Genomic DNA, 22,225 nt, shown 5'->3' on the forward strand with positions numbered 1-22,225 from the left:
TCATAGAGCCATCGCCCCAACCTGATAATCTTACTTAGTATTTTCAGCATGTTTCCAGGGAAACTAAGTTAAGCGGGGGTAGCCTGTGGCTGAGTCAGCTCAGAGCTGGATAAAGACTGTGGACAGAAAGTGCAGACTGAAAACACTGGGCATTCCACCCCTTTGTGTATTGCACAGATGCATGCTTTGTGCAGATCAACTCAGAGAACCAGGCAATACATCTGCCCTTGGGCTATGAAACCTCAGTCAGCACCTTGTTTGTGCCTGCTCGGATCCATGAAGAGGCTCTCCATGGAGCTGGGCATTGTGGTGCATACCTGTGAGCCCAGGAGTAGAGCATGGTTGCTGTGGATGCCGAGCACAGAGCCGGATCCCACAGGGGATAAAGATTGTGTCTGCTGGAGTGAAAAATGTGTGACCACAGTCCGGGCACACACATTTGGGTCTTCCCAATGCAGTGTTCTAACGTGGAAGCAGTTAAATGGAGTTTTTTTTAAAGAAAGTAACAGAACAAAGAGAGCTGTAAGCTGAGGCCTTTTGAAAAATACATTGGTGGAAGAATTAATGGGCAATTGCATCAGGCAGAGGAATCTCAGCCACAGCCTTGGCTGGTATCAGACAGCATTCTTCGTCCTTCCATGGGTGGGAAATAGGGTTTTGTTAAGAGGTTCCAAAAGTTTCAATGTGTTCATTAGGAGGTTAGGACTGAAACAAAGGTGGGCAAGGAGAGCATCTTTTGTGGGCTATCAAAAGGAGTTGTGCTTAGGCTACAGGATCAGCAACATCCCAGACTCTCCATAGTCACTGAAAGTGTACCACTCATCAGCCCATGCAAACAGCTTCTTCCCAGGAGTTCCTATGTAGAGTGAGTTCTAGCTTGTAGCAATGTGGCCCTGTTTCATTAAAATAAAACAAATGATGATGATGATGATGATGATGGCACCTACAGCCACAGGTCAGAGTGAGCACACCCCCCTGGTGTGCTACAGGGAGGAAACACTGAGGACAGGACAGGGAACAAGTTGTCCTATGGTTTCCGGGGCTCAGATTCTAGCAAGTTCTTAGCTTGTGCTATTTGGCTTCTCATCGTTCAGTTTCCTCCTCTGAAAATGGGGAGAATAAGAGTTCGCTTCATGACAGTTACAGACAGCTAAACCAGGAACTAGAATTGATTCTAGTTGGTGCCCTGAAGGTGTACAAAGCAAAACCACAAACCACACCCACCCTCAAGAGCGGTTCCATTCTAGTTCTATACGTTTTCTCTGGGTCACATAGCCGGGCAACCCCAGTGAAAAGGAGATAGCACTGGGCGATGTGTTGCAGCCTCAGAAGGCTGAGGGGTGCTTTGACTGACGGTCCACTAAGGTCCAGCCCCTGTTACAGAACCGCTGGGATTTCTGCATCCTTTCTTAGACAACGGTGTCCTAAAATAGCATCTCTTCACTCGTGCTGGCTCTTCTATTTTGAACATGAGATGAACCATTCTACAGAGACGAGTCTGTCGAATTCTGAGGTTAAAAGGCGGCAAGCGCTTTCTTTTCCTTAATCTTTGGCTGGCAAATATAAATTATATAATATTCATTTTCCCAAATGTTCTATTTTAATATATGCATATGTTATGGAACGGCTATATATATATATTTAACTAACATGTAAGTTCATAAATTTTCTGTGTGTTGAGAGCACTTGCAGTCTATCCCCTTAGCAACTTTCAATGATATAACATATTAGTAAATTGTAGTCATTATGATATAATAGGTCTCTTAAATTTATTACTCTAGTTTAATGGAAAATTGGTATCCACTGACCAGCAGCTCTTCGATTCTCTGCCCATGACTCCACCTTCAGCTTTGTGTCCTCTCCTTTAGCTATTTTTCAGACCCGGCATATAAATGAGACCACGTGGTACTTGTCTTTCTGTATGGACACCTAGGTTGAGTCTATTTACTGGCTGTCATTAATAACTTCGTAAGGTAGTCACACGGCTGTCTCTTTTGACGTACTGGTTTCATTTCCTTTGGCTCTGCAGCCAGCAATCAGATGGCTGGATCATATGCTCATTCTATTTTTAATTGTTTGAGGAACCTCGGCACTGTCTTCCGTGATGGTTTGCATCCCCACCAGCAGTGTGTGAGCGCTCGGTTTTCTCCACAGCCAACACTTGTCTGTCATCTTTTCAATAGCGGTTAGCCTAACGGGTGTGAGATGCTACTGCTCGGTGCTTCTGGTTGGCTTTTCCCTGTGGATTAATGATGCTGAGCATCTATCATACACCTCCTGGCTATCGATCTTCTTTTGAGAGGTATCTACTTAGTTTATTGCCCATTCTAAAAGCAGGTTATTTGCTATCTTGCTGCTGAGTTGGCTTCCATGCCTATTCTGGACGTAAACCTCTTTACGATGCTCAGTTTGCAGATGTGCTCTCTTCCCAGCTGCTACTTTCTCCCTACTGACGGTTTCCTTTGCTCTGCAAAAACCTCCCCCCCCCCGCGCTATTAATCCCCTTTGTCTACCTTTGCCTTTGGTTCTCATGCATTGCCTAAAAAGGTAATGGCCAGAACAACATCAAGAGCTCCCCTCCCGTTTCCTTACTATTCTATGGCCTCAGTCCTCATATTAAGTCTTTATTCTTTTCCAGTTGATTTATGTTCATGTGGTATGGCCAGGTCTAACTTCATTACTTCTGTGTGTTGACATCCAGTGTCCCCTACCCCATCATGGAAGAGATCGCCTTTTTCCCCACTGTGTGTTCCTGGCACCTTTGTCAGCAGCTATAAACTTGTGGGTTTATTTCTGGGCTTTCTATTTTCTTCCATTTGTCTATACCCCTATCTTTATGCCAGCACCATGCTGCCTTGATTACTCTAGCCTTGTGGCAGATTTTGAAATCCATTAGCATGGTGTCTCCAGTGTTGTTCTTTCTGTTTAAGATAGCTTTGACTTTTGGAGTCTTCTGTAATTTCACATGACTCTTGGGATTTTTTTTTCTTTTCTACTGGTGTGAGAGTCAGTGGAGTGTTGATGGAGTCATATAGTGTTTGCAGATTGCTTTTGTTATGATGAACATTATAACTATTAATTCCTGTGAACACAGGATAACTTTCCATTTCTCTGTGCTTTCCTCAGCTTTTTTTTTTTTTCAGCATCTGAGTTGACTTTTTAAGACAGCAACTGATTATTGCGGATTAAGTGTGAAACACCCTTCAAAGGCTTTGAACAGTCCTCAGGGGGTGCTGCTGAGGGTGTTTCTGAGGGTTGCCAGACCTTTAGGAAGTCGAGCCTTGCTGGAGGGACTGGGTCATTTGGGGGTGGACTCTGAGATGGTGCAGCCTGGGTCCGCTTCCTGTCTGCTTTCTGGACAACCGATTCTATGACATGACCAGCTGCTTTCCCCATGATTCCATGTATCCCATTCTTAAATCAAGGGACAAAACAAGCCCTTCCTCCTTGCGTTGCTTCTTTTCAGTGATTTGGTCATAGCAATGACAACAACAAAAAAATGTAACCAATTTGTGCAGACTAACATAAAAAATATAATACAAACAAGCCACGAAAACAACAACAACAGGTTATGGTGATGGTGTGTGCTTGTAGCGGGACCCAGCACCCTGGAAGCTGAGGCAGGAGGGTGTTGAGTAGAAGAACAGCCTGGGCTACAAAGTGAAACCCTCAGACATCTATATCCAAAATGAAACAAACAATACTTCCTACACACAAACAAACACTACCCTGAAAGTGGAAGGAAAGGCTTCGGTAGAGGAAATATAACCAGAACAGAGTATGATTTTCATGTTGAAGAAGCATTCATGGATGGTACAAAATATCAGGGTGTAAAAGCACCCAGGAAATAGTTTACTTAATCTCTTTTTATTAACTATAATTAAAGTTTTGTCAATTCATTGGAACTCTGAACTCTTCCCCCAAACTATGTCCTTTGCATTTTTCCCAGTTCCTCTGGGCTCTGTATGATTTTCTCTTTAGCTGTGAGGTCAGCTGCTATGTATGTATACATGAAACTTGAATCCAACCATCTACCATAATGTCATGCTGCTATTTATTCTTATCTTGCTCTTCATCACATACCTTCTTCCATACCAATTTACACTCCCATTATCCCTGGGAAAAGCCTGTCTTCTAATATTTCCCCTGAAATGGCAGCTGCAGTTTCCCCCCAAAATGTAGTAGCCTATCCCCATTTGTGACCTACCAGTAGAATCTGGTAACACCCACTCAGGGCAGTTTATGCACCTTTATGGGCTTTCCTATCACCTGAATGAGTTTTGGAGAGTCAAGTCCAGTGCCCTGGCCATATCCCATATCTCTCAAACAGGTTATTTTCCATCCTTTCTGATTACTCACAGTTCTCTTTAGGGTAGTTGAAGAGGGAGGGAGAAAGCTCTTCAGAGCCAGAGGTCAGGGATGTAGGGACAAAACAGTATCTTCTGAGCTCATGAACTCAAGGAGCTGAGATTGTACAAGATCAAGGCAATCCACAGTCCAGAAGAGAGGGGGCGGGTCTTAGCTCCCGCCCTTACCTGAGAAGCCATTGATGGCTGACAGCTTCGATGGCAGGGAGAGTCATTTTTCTGTAAGGATAGTTAATCAAACTCCAATGGGTGGGGGAAAGGTCGATGTTTTAAATTCTCAAAGAATTAAAAGCCAAAACAAAACCCAAAGCAAAAGACCAACAAGCAAGATAACCCACTTTAGTAGAGACTTTAGATTCACTTAAAATCTTTTCTCTGTTTTCCTTCTGTGGCAAGCCATTTATCACCTAGGATTGATTGTCTTCTGTTACAAGGCTTTGTGAGACAGGGTCTCACCCTGGAGCCCAGAGCTGGCGTGGACCTCGCTGTCTTACCCAGGCTGGTTTCACACTTGCAGTAATCCTCTTGCCGCAGCCTTCTCTATGCTGGGATTATAGGTTCAAACCATCTTCTCTTCCCTGGCTGTGTTTTCTCTAAAAATGTATTAGTGGCCCTACATAAGAAAACTTTGAATTACCTTGAAATTTTAGTGTGTAAAACCTCTGTGATGTCAGTCATATGGGGGGAGGGTATAAACCTAAGAGATTTTGATATAATATATTTAAGTAAAACCTTGCCTTTGAACTCTATATTAGGAGATTCAATTACTAATGCATAAACAATTTTAATGCTAGAATGGTTTCATGGAAGATTGGTACAGTGAAGCCTGAGAGGACAAAGCCACATTATCAAGTACTCTTTCCTTGGTTTAGAAACAAACATCCTTTGAGTAAATTAGATCCGTCTTCACCTTAAGAAATAAAATTTCAGGCTTCCCATCACTGCCTGAAAAGTAATTTTGTCCTCCTTACGACATTAAATTATTCTGAAGGTTTCAGCTCTTAGGAGAAAATTGGGTTTCCCAGAACTAGCTATGTTTTTGCAATTCCTTTTCTTTTCTTAGAAATATTTCCCACACATTGTGAACTCTACCAGAAAGTTATAACCTGGGTAATTATTTTTCTGTCGTTTCATGGATTCATATAAATACAATGTTTATAAAAGCCCACATCTTAATATATTTGAATATTTATTGTCAATACTAATCACTCTATCTCTCTCTTCTTTTCCTCTCTCATACATCCATCCAGCAAATTCTAGCGTTCTGCTTCCATTTAAAAGGGAAAGAAAAATAAATTATAAATGGGAAGACTTCTGTCTTAGCTTAATTTCTTGGTGCTGTGTTAAAGTATCTTGACAGGATTCAACTTTAAGGAGAAAGGGCTTATTTTAGCTCACAGTTCAAGGTATAGTCTATTGTGTCAGGGAGGAAAAGACAAGGCAGTAGCTTAAAGCAGCTAGACACATTGTATCCACAACTGAGAGACAGAGCAACAAATGTGTGCTGCTGCCGGTTCCCTCTTCTACCCACGCAATCCAGAATCCCACAGACCGAACAGGACCACCCTGAGTGGGCGTGTCCTCGTACCTCAGTTCAGCAATCAGGATAAGCCCCCACAGGTATACTGAGAGGTCTGGCTCCTAGGCATCTTAAATTCTGTCCAGCTGACACCACTAACCAGCACAGTACCTTAGCTTCCTCTAGATCAGTGGTTTTCCATCTGTAGGTTTCATCCCCTTGGAGGGGAGGTGACCCTTTCACAGTGGTTGCCTATCAGATACCCTGCATATCAGTTATTTATGTTATGATTCATAACAGTAGCAAAATTACAGTTTTGAAGTAGTAACAAAATAATTTTATGGTTTGGAGTCACCCTAACATGAATTAAAGGGTCACGGTTTTAGGAAGGATGAGAACCCTGCTCTAGATTAATCAGTGATGTTCAAAAGGTCACTTGACCTCTGCATGCTAGCTCACTATACACTCTTGTTTTCCCCTGGCCATCTCATTGTGTGTTCATGGCTTGTTTGAGTTTAGCATGAGATGTAAACTTTTGAGCTCTTCTCAGCAATGTTAGAACTTGAAAACATAACCTTCCTGTTGTTGTAAGTAGAAAAGAATGTTGGCGAGCTACATAATATTTATTATTGACCCTAGGTTATCATGGTGGTATTGCTTAACCCGCTATCACAAATAATACGACAGACACCTGTTAGATTTATAATTGCCTTATTTGCCTAAGGCCAGGCAGATATTTCACTTACGCTGTCTCAATAACCTCACCATCCATCTCCCAGCTCCCATCCAATGCCATCTGCATCCTCATCTGGTCTACCTTGCATTCATAAGCCCATGGTATTTGCTTCATCTGGGACTTTCCATGCCATTATTGGAGTCCTTCCTCTTGGCCCTTGTGGTTTTTTACTTCACACCAACCCACTCTTCCCCCCTGTCTGTCCTGTGATTCTCCTGAATCCGAAGCCTGGAAACCTTTGCCATGCCTGTCCCATTCTGCCCTGGCCAGATAAAGGCTATTTAATCAACCAATCAGGTATAATAATTTAGGCAGGTTTATACAACAAGGATGGGTTTACGTGAGAATGTGCTCTTCAGAGCAGGGACAAGATCTTGAGGGCTAGTAACTCCTCAGACCAACCTCCAACACTTCCCTTTACCCCACTTTCACGTGTGTGTGTATTTGCTTTTGCTGTGATACATCTTACCTCTATAATAATCATAACTCCTGTGCTATAATCACCTTTATGTCGTCAAGACTCATTCATAGTTATGCTTCTCCCCTCTTTCTGCACTGTTTCTTCCTTGCAGCCATTTCCCAGTTTTCATTTGGGGTCATTTCTGTGTAGCTGAAAAACTCCCTGCAGCATTTCAGTAAAAGTCTAGACATCCATTTTTGTTGTCCTTAAGTTCTCTTTATTTCACTTATTTTTCCTGAAGCATGTTTTTGTTTGTTTGTTTGTTTTTCTGACTGTAGAATTCTAGCAGGCCTTTCTTCTTCTTCTTCTTCTTCTTCTTCTTCTTCTTCTTCTTCTTCTTCTTCTTCTTCTTCTTCTTCACCTTCTCCTCCTTCTTCTTCTTGTCCTCCTCCTCCTCCTTCTATTTTAAGTAAGCTAAGTCTAGATCCCATAACTTCCATTGCTTCTGTTTTATAGTCATTGGTAAGTCTTGGTACTAAGTCCCTGAACATAATACTTCTTTTTTTTCCTCTTGGGTGCTTTTAAATTTTTTCTCATTACCTCTCACTTTCAGGATCTTGCTTAGAATTTTGGAGGCAATTTTTTTTTCTGTAAGGTTTGGTATTTTAGCTTGACAATTTTTGCAAATTCTCAGCCAACCCTTCTTCACATACTGTTTTTACTACATTCTTCTACCTCTTCTTATTCTAGTTCTTTGGTTAAATATATGTGTGACCTTTTTACTATATTTTATTTGTCTCATATTTTTTTCTGAAAGAATTTTAAGATTGTTCTGTAGTCTGAATATTTTATAATGAATTCTCTATGCTTCTGGCAATATTTATTCAGCTTGTCTTAGAATTACCTATTGAATTCACACATATCAAATTTACTCATTTAGTTGTATTTGCTCATTGTACTAGAATTTTAATTTAATTCGCTGGAAGTCTTTTCATCTTATAACATTCTCCACACTACATTTTAAGCATATTAATCTTTCAGAAAATCCACTAGATGAAATGATTTTCATTAAAAACATTCTGCCGGGTGAGGATTGCTCCCTTGCCCCATAGAATCTTACCTCTACAAGGAAAAGTTAAATTATAAAGTCAAAAAGTAGTGAAAAGTAGATGTAACAAGAGAAAGGAGACCTGAATTTATAACTTATAAATGGTTATGGTACCTCTGTAGGATGAATCCTTTCCTGAGATGTAGGCTGTGGTTTAAACATGATGTTCCCCATTGCCCTGGCATTTGATTGCTTGCTTCCCAGAGGGTGTTATTGTTGAGAAGGCCTAAGGGGTGTGGCCCTGCTGAAGGACATATATCACTGGAGGCAGACTTTGAGAGTTCAAAGACTTCCAGTGTTTTGAGTTCCTTCTCTCTGCTTTGTGCTTGTGGTTCAGGTGTGAGTCCTCAGCTTCCCGCTCCTGCTTCCATGTCTTCACTCCACCATCATGGACAAGAACCCTCTGAAACTGTGAGCCCAAATGAACTCTACTATAGGTTGCTTTGGTCAAGGGTTTGACCACAGCCATAGAAAAGTAATCAACACATACGCCAAGCTCAGAAGGTGCCCTGCTTGGGACTCTCACCATAGACAGAGCTAAAGTTGATCTTAATGCAGGAGAATGTTCCACAGAATTTTCATCTCCTCCAAGAAAGTACTGTTCGCCATACATGGCATTTTATTTTAAAAGAGTCTCAAACATATGTAAAGTAAATAAGAACATATATAGTCGGATTAGGTATCATAATGAACCCCCACTTTTTTGAAGCTAAAAATCATTCACTATTTGAATTTTATTTCAATTAAAAGTTATTTTATATGGTCTTCTCTAACTCAATTATTATTTTTACAAAACTTTAAGATAGACTTTATAAATATTGAAAAGCAAATCTTAACTGTACAATTTTAACAAGTGGATCTATCTGGATAACCATGCTGTTGAGAACTTAGCTGTGTCAACTCCCCATTCATTGCTGAAGCCTTAATTCTCGGGCTGACCATGTTTGTGACAGAGACTAGCAGGAGGTGATGAGGAGTCTGGGAGACTGTAAGGACTGAGTTGTGACCCTCAGGATTTCAGGAAGAGAGCTGGAGAACAGAGCCTTGCACACACGAAGAACCTGTATTAGCCGAGGGAAGAAAGCTCAGAATGAAACACCTTGATCTGACTTCCTAACATCGGAAATTCAAGAAATTAACGGCTGTTGTGTAAGCAACTTGCCTGTGTTATTTTGTTACAGCAGGGCCTGGGAGACTAATGCGTGCTCAAGAATAGGATAGGCAACCATCTTAATCCACCCAGAGAAACGGCTCCTAAGCGATTCCAGATTCTGCCAACTTGACAATTAACTCGATGTTAATGTTGTCTGTCTTTAAAATTCATGGAAATGGCATAATTTACCGTTTTGCTTTTGTTGCTTCTTCTCCTCAGTATCATGACTTTACGTTGTTATATAGGTAAGTAGTTCATTCCTTAGGAGTGACCTGTAGTATTCCATTACACGAGCATACCATAGTTTATTTGTTCTCTTGTGAGTTGTAGGCACATGTGGGTTCAGCTGTTGGTTATTTTGACTAATGCTATTTTGAGTATTGTTGTAATTCATTTGCTAGACAGAAGTTTGGATTTCTCTGAGTAAATGTCTAGCAGTGAAATCATTGTGTCAAAGAGGCCATGTATGCTTTAGCCATGGGCTCTGCAGTGATCCTTATAGGGACTTTAGCTTATATTTCCTTAGTAACTAATGATGTAGATACTTTCTTAATTTTACTGTTTAAATTAGCATATTAGTCATTTGTATATTTTTCTTTCTGAAGTGTCTACTGTGTCTTTGCCTACTTTCAAGTAATTGTTATTATTAACTTGTAGCAATTCATTACGTGTTCTGGATATAAGCCCTTTGTCAGACTCATGGCCAAGGATATTTTCTGTATTTCTGTGGCAAGTCTATTCATTTTCTCTTTTTAAAGTAATTGAATTTGCTCTTGGAAAATTTCATACCTGCATACAATGCCGTTACCTCTTCCTCATGTTATCTTCCTCCCACCCACATATAGCTTCCCTCTTCCCAAAATTCATGTCTTTTTGTTTGGTTTGTGTCTCTCCTGGGTTTGGACAAGACTATCTGTATGGCTATGAGGTTGGAAATACTCACTGAAGCTTGTGGGGTAATGGGGGAGTTTCCCCAGTGAGTATACAACTGAAGATAGTGGCTCCTTCTCACCTGAAGTCTATCAGTCACTAATAGTTTAGCAGTAAAAGATGGGGTCCCCTGAGCCTCTCTCTTACCCATAATTGACTGTTAAAAGGGTCTGCCTCATACAAGTAACCTCAGCTGCTCTGAGTCCATGATTATGTTGACAGTGACTTGTCAAGATGGTGGTATTTCACTGTACTTCTTCCTGTTTTCTGTCTCTTATTTGCTTTTTATCACTCTTCTAATGGCCCCTGAGTCTTAGGGGACATGGTTTAAATGACTAATTTAGGGCTGAGCTCTCTTCTGTCACATTCAGCATTGGGAAGCCATGAACTCTGCATTCACCACTGTTCACTGCAAAGAGAGGTTTCTCTGATTAGAATTGAGAGTAGCCAGGCAGAGAAAAGGAAGCCTCGCTGACAAAGGGAGTCCTCCATTGTGCACTGAGTTCAGTGCTTTCCAAGAATGGTGGGCTTTGACGTTAGCAGCAGGGTTTCCCAACACTCAGTCAGTGGTGCTGATTGAGGAGGTTATGGAACCTTTAGAAGTTGAAACCTTGCTGGAGGAAGTGTGCCAATGGGGTCAGGCTTTGAGAATTTATATCCTCACCATATAGCCTCCCCCAGGTCCAGTTTGAACTCTCTGCTTTGTGTTTGTGGTTAGAGATGCGATCAGCCAGCACACTGCTCAGGTTGCCTACTGCCATGTCTTCCTCACCATTTTAGACTACCCTTCTTGTCATAGTCACTATTCTATTGCTGTGAGGAGCATCATGACCAAGGTAACTTATAAGAGAAAGCATTTAATTTGGGGGCTTGCTTACAGTTTTACAGGTTTAGTCCATGATTATCCTGGTACGGATCACGGAGGCAGGGACAGTGCTGAAGAAGTTGCTGAAAGCTCACATGTGATCCAAAAGGTGCAGGCAGAGAAAGAGAGAGAAAGAGAGAGACTGGGTCTGGCATGGGCTTTTTAAACCTCGAAGTTTAACCCCAGTAAAACTCTTCCTCCAACAAGGCCACACCTCCTAATCCTTCCCAAACAGTTTCCTTAATTGGGGAACAGCATGCAAACATAAGAACTTATGAATCTCATTCTCATTTGAACCACCACACTTCTGGAACTGTGAGACAAAATAAACTCTTCATTCTATAAATTCTTCTTGGTTATGATTTTTTTTATAGCAATAGAAAAGTAGTTACTATCAGGTCTTTGGGGGGGCACTTGACCAACAACTGCTAAGAAGGTACCGCAGGAGGTGCTGGGGTCCTTGTTTAGTGTCTCATTGCTTCTAGGAACAGCATTATCTTGCTAAAATGTTTCTTTCTGAACTATTTTTAAAAAAATATTTTCTTAATCGAGTTAGGTTATAATAGGTTTCCATATGGCCTTTCCATATCTCTTTTGTTTTAGTCAGCCTGACTGCTTATTCTTTTTCTCAAGCTAACCCTTGATGAATGTGAGTTTTGAATTTTAATGAAGCCCAATCTTTTAAAAAGTTTTTTCTTGGTTATCTCTGTATACAGTCTGCTTATAAGGTCTTTGCCCACATAACATTATGAAAACATTCTCTCTGTTTTCTTTGAAAAGAGTTATGGTTTTTTTTCACTTGTTTCTTTAGGCCTGTGATATATCTTAATATTAACACACTTGAGATCATGTTGTTTATAGAGCTTTGAAACTTGCTTCTACCATTCAGACTATCTCATCTCTCTTTTTATGTATCATTGAAACTACTTCATAAGTATCTGGGCTTAGTGCACACCCCTGTAATCACAACACTCGGGGAAGCAGAGGCAGGTGGATCTCTGTGATTTCCAGGCCAACCTGTTCTACAAAGTTGAGTCCAGGACAGTCAAGGCTACACAAGGAAACCCTGTCTTGAAAAAAGATACTTCATAAGTAATATTAGAGTTTTTCTTTCTATGCTATAGTTAAGACATCATGTATTTAAGCTTTTCTTAATTTTGTAATATTCGTCGTTCTCTCTCAATAATATTTGAAACAAACTTTTTTTTTATATTAATGTGTATTTTGGATTGGTTTCTCATAGATGAGTTACTGGGCCAAATGGTATGAAATATCACTGAGACTCTTGATAATCATCATGTTCTCAAATGCATTCCAGAAAAGAATTTAATCATTTAAATGCCCTCCAGCTTGGATGCAGAGTGTAGCTAGGTAGTAAAGTGTGTGCTTAGCATATGCAAGGCACTGTGCTTAATTCCCAGCACCAATTAGTTAATTAATTAATAAAATCAATTCCCTGGACCAATATATGATAATGCTTAGCTCTTTGTGTCCTGACATTAAGTGCTACCATTTCTTAACATGTTTAAGACAGTATTTTTTTTTTTTTTTGTCATGTCACTTAGTAGTTTTTCTATTATCAAATTGGGACTTTTAAAATAGTTCATCAGCCTCACTTTCCTTATTCAAAATGTCTTGTTTATATGCACTGTTCACTTAAGCCCTACCTTCATTCCTTTTGAGTCTATTCCAGAAACCTGCATTCTCAAGGATATCAGTCACTTGTCTGATTTCACACTGATAATTATTCTAGTTTTGGTGAGAATGCTTACTTGTGGCATCGAACATTGTTAGCGGAGCTAGTTAGAAAAAGATTTGTTAGTGATATGAAGATGTTCATGAGTGTGTAATTGTAAAAACACGGGGAAGATTGCACAGAGATGGGGAAGATTGCACAGAGGGGTGAAGCATAACATCATCCATGGGGATGACAGAGTGTGGGTGTTTCTGCTTGATCTTCTCAGTGATTGCTGTATATTCATGAGTCTAGTGTTTATCCTTAGCTTGTTTCTCTGTGTCTGAAATACAGATCAGTATTAAAAATTTACGAGGTTCCTGGGTGAGAGTCTAATTAAATGCAGAGTGCTCTGCCCGTGTTATTCTACAGGACACATTATAGTCTAGGCAAGCCCCATTTCTTCCCTTTTACATATTTGTAGGAGATATGCACATATTGTTTCACTTTTATAGAAAAGTAAAGGTATTATATTTAAGAAAAACAATTCCCGACGACAAGTTATATCACCAGAAACAGACTTAGGTGTCATTATATGTAATAAGCTTGGAAAATTAAGCAAGGAAGGTGACTCTCAAGGAAGAAGGTGCATTCTGAAGAGAGAACTCTGCTCTCTTTCTTACTTCTTGCTTCTGCAATAAATACCACGACCAAAGCAACCTGGGGAAGAAGGGGCTTATTTTAACCTTTAGCTGACGGTCTAACATCAAAGAAAGCTAGGGCAGGAACTCAAGATGGAACCTGGAGGAGGAACTGAGACAGAAACCACAGAAGAATGCTTCTCACTATGTCAGTCTTGCTCTCTCTGGCTTGCTTGGTTACTTTTCTTATACAGCCCAGGCCTACTTGCCTAGGATTGGCACTGCCTACAGATGGCTGGGCCTTTCCACATGAATCAAGAAAATGCCCCACAGACATGCTAACAAACCAATCTGATGGAGGCCATTCTTGCATTGAGGTTCCCTCTTTTCAGTGATGTCAAGTTGACAGCCAAGATTAGTCATCATTTATGCTCTTTGAAGACTTATCATGAATGCTCTCTCTGTCATCAGTTATACCAGAATCTACAAATATTCATTATATATATATATATATAAAGCATTTTACTCATATAAAGTTATTTCCTTTGAATTATGACATCACAGATTCATTGACTACTAGAAAGTGTTGAAGATTATTTTGCTTAGTTTTTGGGGTGTCAGTATTTTCTCACAAACGAGTTATTTCCTAAAGACTGTTATTTGGGTTTAGATCAGAACCTTGACTCTCTCGCCTTCTCCTCTGCCTCTATCCTTATTGCCCACTACATAAGGACGCTTTATACACAAATTCAAAACACATTTCATCAGCTGAAGGGCATTGAGGTCATTTCATTACCTAGCTCCTGTGAGTAGAGCAGCAACGAAGGTGGCTGAGCAAGGATCTGTGGAGTAGGCTGTTGATTACACTCAGTGGTATTGCTGAGTCAGAGGCTACATCTACCTTTAGCTTCAGAGTTCGTACTTTTGAGTACTCAGCCCATTAGTACAAGTGCTAACATGTCTTCTTATTCTAAAACAAGGGCTTAAATCAGGTGGGGCGACTCATACTGTAATCCTAGTGATTAGGAGGCTGATTTCTGTGATCTAAGACCAGCAAGAGAGTGGGGAGGCTACAGAATGAGATCTTTTCTGAGCAACAACACAATAACCTATGCAACAGGCCACCACAATGTAGCCCATCAGAAATTGTGTTTATAAAAAAAAGTACAGTTGAGTACATTGAGAAGTTTTGCCCATTTGCCTGTGGACTGGATCTTGCTCCCCAGGTCTTTCTACCAGAAGTCAGAGAAGGCAAAGCGTTGGGAGTGATTTTTCCACTTGCTGTTTAAGAAGAAACTAAGAATGCATCCCTGAGCCTCTTTTAAATTTACTTCAAAGGAAAAGGAAATATTTGCTGCAGAGAGTCTTTATCTTGTTTGTGAAAAATGAATTGTCATTTCATTTTAGAACAAGGTAAACAAAACCATAAAAAGCCCTGCTTGGAGCCGTCAGAAGCGAGCAGCTTTTAAATCAGAAGGGAGTCCGAGCTGCATCTCCGCTCTGCTCTGCCTGCCCAAGTAACCAGCTGAAATAACGGAACAACAACTCGCACTCATGAGCAAACTTGCTACTCTCTAGATACGTCTTACGATAAGTGGACTGCTATCGGGTAATGTGGGAAATGTAAATAAAACGAGGTGTGCTTTCTACCAAAGGGTTAAATGAGACCAGACCCCATATTGAAGAATTCAAATTTCTCCAGGGTCAGCATTTCTTGGAATCAAAATATGTGCTCAAGGTTGCACTCCAGGTTCAAAACTGCACCCTGCTTGTCAACTGTGCTGCTCTAATTGGCCAAACTTGGAGGAATGTGAGGTTGAGCGCTGACCACTCAGAGGGAGGCAGAGGACCCATTGCACTAGGAATGGAACCCCAGTTGGACCCATGCTGGGGGTGCTTGCCTGTTTGGAGAGGCACAGATGTGCCTCCCTTTGCACAAGTCAAACCTCTTGCCCAGCTGAAATATTTTGGATTGCGTGGCCATTTTCATGAAACCCTAGGCCCGTTTCTTACAGGTGACTTACAGTTCTAGCAGCTGTCAATTAGAGACAAGGTGTTCCACCCATATACCAAGGAGGTGGGAGTCTAAAGCTGAGGATCTTTCTGAAAACTGATCAAGAAGACACCAAGCAAATGGTTTTCAAAGTATGTTCATTGTATTTAACTCAATGATCTCAGCTTAGCGAAAGTTGTCTTTTTTTTTTTCTTTTTTTGTTCTCATCACACTCACCTACAGAACATTAAAGCCTTCCAATTAGCTTCTCATAGAATAAATGGCAGTGCCAGTACTGGTGGCTGATTTGGCCGTTTTATTAAATTAAGTGTCTACTTTTTAAAACACTTGAGCCAATGTCTCTTCACGCAGATAATTTGCATGGGTTACCATGGGACTTTCACTCCGAGCCCATTTGAGAGGTGAATAAACTCAGCCATGAGAGATAGCAGGCCCTATGTCCTTGATCGGTGGGAAAAATGAATGGCTGAGTCAATGTCTAGACTCCGCCCAAACCTGCCCCTGTGACCCAAGGCTAAGGAGGGATTTCTGCTACTCCAGTCCTGGGCAAGGTCAAACTGAGATTTTTGTTTTTCATTTTGCCACAGTTTTTCTTAATGGAAATGGAAATAGAGATGTTGTTAAACAGCTAAATTTACCAAACAGTTCTTTTTTAGGGCGTTAACTCAGCAGGAAACCTATTATAGTTCCCTTTTTCTAGGTCAAAAGAAAAATATTGCACTGGCTCTCAGGGGATTTGGAAGTGCTCCCAAGAGAAAATGCTAAAACCAGAGCTGTGGTTGCTCAGCTGACAACTAAAGAAATGCAGACCACATTAGAACATTCTAGAACCTTACCATTCTTGCTTTGATATTAGCAAGGGATGGGTATCAGGTCAGTAGAGTGGCTGCTATGGAATTGTTTGGAATCTACTTTATGATGCCTCTATGAAACTGACCTTGGCTTCATCAAGGACAAAGGCCTCACTGGCATAGGATGGTCGAGTGGGGACTGCGGACACATAATATATAGGTTTAAAGATGGTGTCTGACAAATGTTGAAAGAGTGCTCTCACTCCAGTAATTACCTCACAACTCTAACCCCAAATGCAGCACCTTACAAACTGGCTAAGGCTGAAGCATCTAGCCAGAAACTGTCTCAGAGTTTAAACTCCAGAAGGAATTTTAGCAACCAGAACGGTGACCATCACCTAATGTTCCAATGACTGGATTTATTTTTATTGAATTTTGTTTACTTTTATATGTGTTTGCTTGTGGGCATATCTGCACAAAAGTGCACCTTTATGTGTGTACTTGTGTGTGGAGGTCAGAGGATGATGCTGGGTATCTTTCTAAATCACTTTCCACATTATTTTTTGAGACAGGGTCTCTCACTGAAGCCAAAGCTCACCAATTTGGCTAGACTGGCTGGCCAGCAAGATCTGGAGGTCCTCTTGTCTCCATCTTTGCTAGCACTGGAGTTACAGGTAAAAGCAGATAATAAGGGAGAAATCGGGGTTCTCTCTTCGGGCTCTCAGTCCCATTAAAAGAATTTAAGAACAGACTCAAATGGAAGCTCAGGATAATTTTATCAGGGTTTAAAAGAAAAATCCTGGGGCTGGAATGATGGCTCAGCTGTTAAGAGTACTGCCTGCTTTTCCAGAGGACCTAGGTTCAATCCCCAGCACCCACATAGTGGCTCATAACTATCTGTAATTCCAGTTCCAAGGAATCTGACGTCCTCTTCTGGCCTCTACGGGTACTGCATGCACACATGAAAGCAACACACACACACACACACACACACACACACACACCCAAAGCCGGTGGTGGTGGTGGTGGTGGTGGCAGCGGCAGTGGCAGTGGTACACACCTTTAATCCCAGAGGCAGAGGCAGAGGCAGAGGCAGGCAGATCTCTGTGAATTTGAGGCCAGCCTGGTGTACAGAATGAGTTAGTTCTAGGACAGCCAGGGCTACACGGAGAAACCCTGTCTGGTGGGGTTGGGGGAGAAAAAGAACAGAAGAAAGGAAGGGAGGGAGGAGGAGGAGGAAAAGAAAAGAAACATCTCAGGACAGGCTCAGTAAAATTTAACTACTTAGTTGGAGAAAGGGGAATACAAGAGAGAAAGAAAAAAATGTATGGAGGTCATACATTTCAGACAGGCATCCACAAGACAGGGAGGAAGGCTTTAGAGAAAGAGAAAGGAAGCCCACGATGTTGAAGGAAAGCCCAAAGTGTTAAGAAAAGCACCATTAGAAAAGAGATAGAACAATAAAAGGAAAATCTATGTTCCTTTGAACAATTCAGAAGGGCAGGCCAACTTACAAGCCACATGATGGTTGCATTGCTGTAGCCCAGAGGCCCAGTAGGCTACAGCACCAGGAGGATGCTGGGGTGGAAAAGTATAGCATCTCATTAGAGAACTAATTATTCCATTTAGGTCTTTAGCATGGATTAAGGTGAGCCTGCTTTCCTAGAGGGTGGTGTCTGGATGAGCCCAACTGAAATGGTAGCTCTCCATTCAAGCCACAGAGGTTTCATTCTCTTGCCTGGGAAGATTTTTTTGCTCTGTCACAATTGACTTTTACGTGGGTTCCCAGGATCTGAATTCAGGTCCTGGAAAGCACCTTACTGATCTACAGCCTTATCCCCTCTTTTGTATTTCAGGCTTGCAATGCCTGAAATTTAGCAACCAGGGGAGATCATTTTGCTGGAACCAATCAATCCATGTTTCCAGAACATTAATCAGAGATGAAGTTAAAATGTGTCCTTAGAAAACTATTAATTGGTATTTTTGAACTTTAGAATTATAATTAGATGAGTGAGAAATAAAGGAAGTCTTTATTTGGGATGGAAAGGATGATCTTTTAATCAAGGTCTTGTTTGTTCTGTAGCTATTTCCTTCTCTCGGTCCTTATTTTAGGTCACTGTGCGTGTTTGGATGATAAAACCAAATCCTCAGCAGCTCTGCTAAAATCAATCAACAATCAACAACCTAGTTTAGCCACATGATACTTGTTCCATTTCAGACTAACCTTGTGCTTAAGCAAGGTCATTACCTTTAAAGGATATGAACTTCAGCAAATTTTCTTGATGCTTTGAAGTCTTAGTATTTTGTCAGAATTAGTTTGACAAAATTATACAGCAGGAACAGAAGTAGGATAGAAACAGTTGCTTCACAAAACTGTAGCTGGTGGTAGGTCTCACATACAAAAGACACAAAGATCACCCCTTGGGGCTATAATTTGTGTGTGTGTGTGTGTGTGTGTGTGTGTGCATGCCTGAGACAGTATGGAAAATACAGAAACCCACTTTAAGGCATTAGGAATGGGAAGGTCTTCCATTGTGGGGAAGAGAACAAGGAATCTAGAGGATGTGACAGAGGTGGGGACGGATGGGACTTCAGGTGTTCACTGTATGGGCTGGGATGTGTGCTTCAGCCTTTTGATGACCAAGGTCTCTAAGTTCCTTGCCATCTGTTGTGTTCTTGGAATCTGGATATGAAGGGACTTTACATGCTCAGAGATCTCTTGGCATTTCTCAAAACATGAAATAAGGGCAGATTTAATTAAAACAAATAAATGAGCGTTGACTTCAAAAGCACAGTAGAGGGCTGGGGAGATTCTCAGTGGGTAGGAGCACTTTTTGTGCAACCATGAGGACCTGCGTTCACATTCCCAGCATCCCCCGGAAATGCAACCACACACAAGTGTGCATATATTATACACATATAGCACACATACACACATACACACATAGCAAAGTAGACTAGAATGATAATATGAATGTTTATTGTGGAGTATCTGAAACTTGCATACTTAATTTGGGAACTTTGATAGGTTATAGAAGGTCTGGGTCTGAAACAGGTAAACTTAAAGCAGCCAGAGTACCTGGTTCTCACCTGTTCTACTTTTGAATTGTTACTACAGAAGTTTTTAAAAGGGAGTTTCTAGTCTAGCATTTTATATATATATATATATATATATATATATATATATATGTTACATCTGCTTAAAATATTTTTCTAGAAAGAATTATTTTACTAATAAGGTCTTAGTTGGTTTCTGCTCCTTTTAATTTTTAGGTAGTGTACAATGGGGCTCATCAGGATTCTTCATGCATATACCACTGTACTTGGCTCATAATCACCCTTGACCCCCCCTCCCATGAGGTCTTTAAAACATCTTTTGTTTCTTTTACCCATAATGATCAAAACTAAAGAATTTTTCTCCATTATCCTAGGTTTCGAAGTGTTTACATTCTAAGAGTCTCGACATGTGCTGCTATTAAAATTGTCCTCATATGTCTGAAAGGGGAAAAAAAAAAATCCCTGCGGACAGTGGCCAGGGCCTTCTTTCCCGACTATCTCCAGGACCTCACCTGGCTGCAGCCAAGTTTAGGCTGCTCATCAAGCAGTTTCCAAATAAGCCTTGCGTACACATCTGCTTTAGCCCAGTCCTATGGGAAAAGAGACTGGACACGAGAAGGCTGAAGGAGGAAGGCGGAGCTGAGTCTTCCTCTGGCCTCCATAGCTGGGGACCAGACACCGGAAGGCGGAGCTGAGTCTTCCTCTGGCCTCCATTGCTGTGCCGTTCATCTAAGTTTCAGCAGCGTTTGGCCTGTTTGCTCTCTTCTGAGAGCCGTGCTTCCTGTGATAATGGAGAGAGACTCACCGAGTGCTGATGGCGTCTAAGGAGGAACAGCCAGAGTAATAAAAGCACTGTGGCTTTATAAGCCAACTGCCCCGCAGGGATGAATGCATTCTAAAGGCGTATTTTCCCTATCAGACCATTGAAAGAATGAACCCCAAGAAGTTAGAATTTGCCCAGTCTTCTACTGGAGAAGAAATGGCTGAAAACGTTGTCAATGCAGAGGAGGAATCTGTCTCCTGGAGGAAAATTTATAATTCAGATGACCTTGCAGAGCAGACTTGGGGCTGAGGCAATGGTGGTCGGGGCCCACACCTTGGCAGGACTGGTTAATTAGGTATACCTCTTGTTTTCTGTTTAAATCCTATCCTCAGATCAAGACCCCTGAAGATGATCTTGGGGAAAGTCATTGAGTCTCCTTTTCTTTCTTCTTAATGTGTCCTCATTGACCAAATCTCCCTTTTCTAACTTCTCACTATTGATTTGGCATATGTGTGTGTGAGAGAGACAGAGAGAGAAAGAGAAGTGGTTTCTCTGTGTATACCTTCTGGCCTGGACTCTGTAGACCAGGATGGCCTCGAACTCACAGAGCTCTGCCTGCCTCTGCCTTCCGAGTGTTGTGATTAAAGGCGCGCACCACCACTGCCCACCTTAATTTGGCTCCTTTAATTGGTTTATTGAGGACTGGTGGCTGAACCTGGCTTGTCATAGGCTGTGACCCCTAAATCAGGTAACAGCTGAAATGTGAAATGTTCCCGGTAGACTCATGTGTTTGAACACTTGATTCTTAATTGGTGGTGCTGTTTTAAGGAGGTTGCACAACCATTGGGAGGCGAAACTTCTTTGGCAGAGGTGGCTCACTGGCTGGACACAGGAGGCTGAAGTTTTACATCCTGGGTCTTGCTTCCTGTCTGCACTGTGATGGGTTATATCTCTTCTTAAACTGAACCCAAATCACCCCTTCCTTCCTTAAGTTGCTACGTTGGGTATTTTGTGACGGCAATAAATGAGCTAATACGGAAAGCAAATCGTGAGGACCCCCCCATATAATCACAACTGTGAGCAAAGTTCGCGCACATCTCTGAGAGTTCCAGGACCTGGGCAGGGCCACCAGAAAGAGTGAGGCTGGAGAGAAACGATCTGCACCTGTGCCGAGGCCGGAAGGCCTGAGACAGGTGTCCTAAGTGGAAAGGAGCTCTCAGCCAGGTGGAATTTGGCTGAGTGCAAAGGACTGGTAACACAACGGTGCAAACTGCTGAAGAACAGACATGGTTGGAGTAGGAGGCTGGAGAGCAGGCGGGGGCCGGAGCATTCCTGGTTGTGTGGACTATGGTAAGGAGTCGCCTCTACCTCCTGATAGCAAAGGAGGCTTTTGAAGGGTTTTGACCCTGGCATGATTTGGCCCCTTTCCCATTTTTTGGAAGATGCCCCCCCTGGCTATAAGGTAGAAAACAGACTGTAGGAGGCAGGAGTGGTGTATAGAGATTATACTTCCAAATCCACACACTGCAGGTCTAGTGTTATGTGGCACCCTTGTGGAGGTGGAGAGAACCGAATAGATCTAAGGAAAAAAAAATGTAGGCTGGGATAAAGCTCCGAGGTGAAGTGCATGAGGTCACGGGCTCCATCCACAGTACTATGAAAAAGAAAACGCAATGTGAGTGTTGGGTAACTGGCTCAGGTTATGAGGAATTGAGTCAGGCTGGGCTAGGTTATTTATCACCTTTTGCTACAAGGAATGGCTTAGCCCCAGCCTGACTGTTCTGCTCCGTCTGTAGAAACAGTAAGCCCTGGTATCAAAAACAACCCGCCCTGCTCCACAAAACCACACACACACACACACACACAGCTGTGACTTCCTGGTAGTTATCTATGCTTAGACACACGCTTCCCCAGCTGATCTAAATCTACACAACCTTCATCCCTTAGAAAGGTTAGTGCCTCTCCGGGGTCCAGTAAGCCTCTCTGCCTCATTTGAGGCAAAGCCACACCCTGAGCTCAGCTCTCAGAGTTTAGTTCTTTGGTGTCAGTCTAAGGCTGCCTTTCTTCCTTGAAGTTCCTCTGACCTGGTGAGTATGGTATTTGTTGGCAATGATGGCAGGAAAGACCAGGCTAGGAGGTGGCTCAGTTAAGCATGTGCTGCGTGAGCATGAGGACCCCAGCTCTATACCCTACAACCTGATGTTAT

The 22,225-nt window shown here is 41.8% G+C and overlaps 1 long non-coding RNA gene across 1 annotated transcript; it reads left to right on the forward strand.

Annotated features, from left to right (window-relative positions):
• Positions 1 to 2,096: 2,096 nt before the first annotated feature.
• LOC132654666 (uncharacterized) lies at positions 2,097 to 21,947 on the forward strand. Its single transcript, XR_009592334.1, has 5 exons — positions 2,097 to 2,302; positions 14,802 to 15,003; positions 15,410 to 15,539; positions 16,772 to 16,873; positions 19,631 to 21,947. It is a non-coding gene; the product is annotated as an uncharacterized LOC132654666 (long non-coding RNA).
• Positions 21,948 to 22,225: the final 278 nt, after the last annotated feature.

Source organism: Meriones unguiculatus, chromosome 6 (genome assembly GCF_030254825.1).
Source record: "Meriones unguiculatus strain TT.TT164.6M chromosome 6, Bangor_MerUng_6.1, whole genome shotgun sequence".
In the NCBI taxonomy this organism is placed as follows: domain Eukaryota; kingdom Metazoa; phylum Chordata; class Mammalia; order Rodentia; family Muridae; genus Meriones; species Meriones unguiculatus.